Below are 3,790 nucleotides of genomic sequence, written 5' to 3' on the forward strand. Positions count from 1 at the left end.
CGCCCGGCGCTGCCTGCGGGCGGCGGCGGGGCAGGGCCGGGCCCGTCCCCGTGCCCCGGGGCCTGGCGCCGCTCCCCCGGGGCGGGAGGGCCCGAGCCGGGCCTGCCCCCGCCGGGGGTGGGTGGCAGGCGCTGCCCCGGCCGCCGGAGGGGGTTTTGTTGTTTAAGAGCCCCGCAGGAGTTCCTCGTCAGCGTATCGGCTCCTTTTTGTGCGTGTTTTGGGGGATTTGGTGTACGGTGGGTTTTATTTCCGTATCTGCTGCCTCACGCAGCTGGCCGCTCCTCTGCGGCTCCTCTGTGGCTCTCTGCGCCCCAAAACGGCGGCTTCCCCGCGAGCTGGAGCCAAACACATCATGCTGCCAAGCCGGGCCACGCATGGGAAGCGTGCACTGCGTATTCCATCAGAAACAGCTCAGAAAACCTGGGACTCCTTCATCCCCCCCTACAAATGCAACGAGCAGCTTCCCCTCAGCTCAGTCCCCAAGACTGCTGTTACACCAACACCAACCAGCTTTCTAGGCACCACAACTGACACACAAACATGGCACCCCACGAGCCAGAGCCTCCGCGAGAGCACGCAGACTGTAAAACCGCCTCTGTAAAGCCGATGCGCTCAGCAGCCGCCCAAACCACACCACGGAGCAGCCCTGCCGAGACTCCTACACCTGCTCCAAGGGGAGCGCTGGTGGCTGCTCTGCCAGCGAGGTCACACTATGGCAAAATACGTACGCGCCTACTGTGCTAAAGACACAACAGCAGCCAGAAAATCATTTTTTCAAGGAATCAAATTTTATGTGGTGTTTGTCCAGTGCGACCAACGTTTAAAAGGTCTGGCAAAGTCTCTGACCACATTAGCTTGCTGCCAATTTGTTTTTCTGCTCTTAATTTTAGAGTCTACTGTAACGTTCCCCCTCCCGCGACCACATTTCCCTGATAGCGATAATGTTACATGCTAAAATCCACACATAAATTAATCTTTTAAATGACGATCTCCATTTGAAAGACTTTTTCCCCACTGCCTCTCCTCCTAACCTTCAGCCTCTCCCTTTCCCAGCTCATTACAGGAAGCAAATCTGCAGATGAAAACATGAAATAGAACCAGATCCTGCTAGAGCATCAAACATGAAATATGCCAGCGCCGCTCCACAGACGGCATAATCAATGCCCTTCTTCCCACAGCAAAACCACCGAAATTCTTTGTTCCTGCGCATAGTCGTCCCAAATCTCTACAGTTCATCACTTCCTCCAGCAGATGAGATACCCCCCCAGAAACCATGTGAGTGAAAACGAATAATTGGCATCTTAGAATGAGTGCGTACAGGCAGCCAATAAAGGACAAACACAAATTCATCATTAGCAGCATGTTGTGTCGGAAAATAACAACCCTCGCCCCTCAATCCTTATCCCAAAGGAGACCTGAAAAATACTCCCAGAAGATAAATCTCATAATTTAAACTTGTCAGCCCCTAGATACTAAAACTCGTGGGTTTAACAGAGGTGTTGCTTTCCTAGCCCATTGCAGCCTCCCTGCTGACCTCTCCCTGTGTCACCCGCACAAACAACCCTTTCTTCGCTAGTGGGCCAGCAGAGAACTAGCAGCTTGTCAGTCACTGCTGCTCACACCCTTTTGCACTCCATAGGTGCTCCTTTTTTTTTCCTCAAGTGGTCAAATTGATTAATATAATTAGATTAAACTAAGAGCAATTGCATCTAGCCTGTAGTTAGCTTGAATTTTGCTGCTTTCTGTCAGATCTGATAAAGAGACCCTGAGCCCAAAAGCTTGTTTTCTTTTTCCAGTTATATCAGTTGATCTAATAAAAGATATTACCTTTCTCCACAAACCTTGCTTCCCTAGGATCTTCCGACCACCACAGCTACAACAACACTTCTACTGTCTTGCCTGCTCTAACTGATTCTTCTAGATTCTTTTATCTATAAAATAGAATAAGATAAAACATATTCTGTATCGATTCTTCTGCTGTTTTCACAACCATAATATTCAAGCACCTTCTAGGACTACATTAACTGATCAACTGTCACGTGTAGGGTTTGTTTTTCTTTGTCTTGTTCTCTCTCCCCAGGAAGAAAATGATGCACAGAGCAGTGCTCTGGTTTTGTGAGTTGCTTTTTTTCCCCTCCTCTATTCTTGTTGCTCTGCATTTGTACCAGAGAAAATGAGGATGACGGCAATTTCTGTGAGAGACCTTATTTCCCAGGGAAGTTAATTTCAGAGTGTTGAGCCACCCGTAGAAAGATGTCTCCTGCACAAAGGAACATTATAATATGCCATTCCCAACCAGAGAAAAGCTAATCTGTATTCTTGATACTTGGGACAGAAACTTCCTAAAATAAAATAAAATAAAATAAAATAAAAAAGCTTTTCTTTTCCCCTTCTCCAGAAAGAGAGTTTCGACCCGTGATGCTCAGTATGCGAGGTTCCGACAGATTGCTGCGAATTATTAACGTGCAGGCCAGCACTCCGCACGGCTATAAACAGGACTATCTGGAAACCACAAAGGGTAACATACTTTTAATCGCACCGAAACACGCTGCCATAGGACTGCTTGGAGGGAGACGGTGGAAATAAATTATTTCTTGCTAAAACACAGAGGGCGTTTACTCACGTGTAAGGAGTCACGCTGCCGCTCCTCGAAGAGGAACCCTCAGCAATCCCACGTGTCTGAAAGGCAGCAGGCACAACATAGGAGCTACTGAAAGGTAGAAACCGAGGTGAAGAGAGGAATCATCTGTGCTCAGGCACTGAAAGCAGAAATACTGAAGACCTCAGGGAGACAGTAGACAGCAGATTTAATATGTTTTTGCAATGTGATACGGCAGCAAAAATCATGCAGTTAATTTAATTTGGGGTTGTAAAGGCAGAGACCTCTTCTCAGAGATATAGGCAATAGTCCCGTTTTTTAATATAGTGGCGAGACCGCAGTTTGAAGACATGTTTAGTTCTGGACAGCTCGGTGCTAGCTAGATGTCAACAACTTGGAGGGAAATAAAAAAAAAAAAAAAAAAAAGAGGAACATAAAATGATAAAAAAGCTGGAAGGGATTACAGCGCGTGTAGGTTGGCCAAATAACAACCGTGAAGAGCATCATGGGAATTGTGTGCGAGAACTTCAAGGGTGCAGAAGCACCAAGGAGCGAGGAAGGCTGCTTATATCAATGTAAATGAAACGAAGCAAAGGAATCATTAATCTGCAAGACAGCACCTCAGAGGAGCTCCCGTCACCCAAGTCACAGAAGACGCTCAAGAAACAGTGACTGCAGGAAGGGATTAGATGAGGACGGTATGCCTGTGGGATGTCCCATCTCTGCCCGTCTAGCTGGGACATCTGCAGAGCAATAGGTCCCAGCTCTGTGCACCGTGGAAACTTTCCCTTTCTACTCCACTGCCAGAGATACTTGAAGACCAAAATAGCCATGCTTAGTTCCAGCAGGTGACCGTGGAAGAAGTGCTGTATTCACAGGGATCCAGGGGGTGATTGTACCTTTGAAGTTTTTCCCTTTTACCACTGAGATTTTCTGGAGATGTCACTGGCTCATCATCTGGTAAGGACAGCGGTGACACCACTCCTGTGTTTTAATATTGCCATCATGACCTTCTCTTGGATTAAACAGAGCTTTGAGTTGTTGTCCTGGGCAGCACTCACCTCTTCCAAGAAGTCTGTGGCACCCAGAGACAGCAGTTAATTGATACAAAAAAAATAAAAGTAAAAATCAGAGGCTTTATTGTTCCGTAATTAGAGTAATGAGATCAAAGCAAGTCCTTTTTCTAACACA

General features: G+C 47.2%; 1 long non-coding RNA gene across 1 annotated transcript; it reads left to right on the forward strand.

Annotated features, from left to right (window-relative positions):
• The first annotated feature begins 1,048 nt into the window (after positions 1–1,048).
• LOC118171819 lies at positions 1,049–3,012 on the forward strand. Its single transcript, XR_004753413.1, has 2 exons — positions 1,049–1,275; positions 1,855–3,012. It is a non-coding gene; the product is annotated as an uncharacterized LOC118171819 (long non-coding RNA).
• Positions 3,013–3,790: the final 778 nt, after the last annotated feature.

Source organism: Oxyura jamaicensis, chromosome 1 (assembly GCF_011077185.1).
Source record: "Oxyura jamaicensis isolate SHBP4307 breed ruddy duck chromosome 1, BPBGC_Ojam_1.0, whole genome shotgun sequence".
Taxonomy (NCBI): domain Eukaryota; kingdom Metazoa; phylum Chordata; class Aves; order Anseriformes; family Anatidae; genus Oxyura; species Oxyura jamaicensis.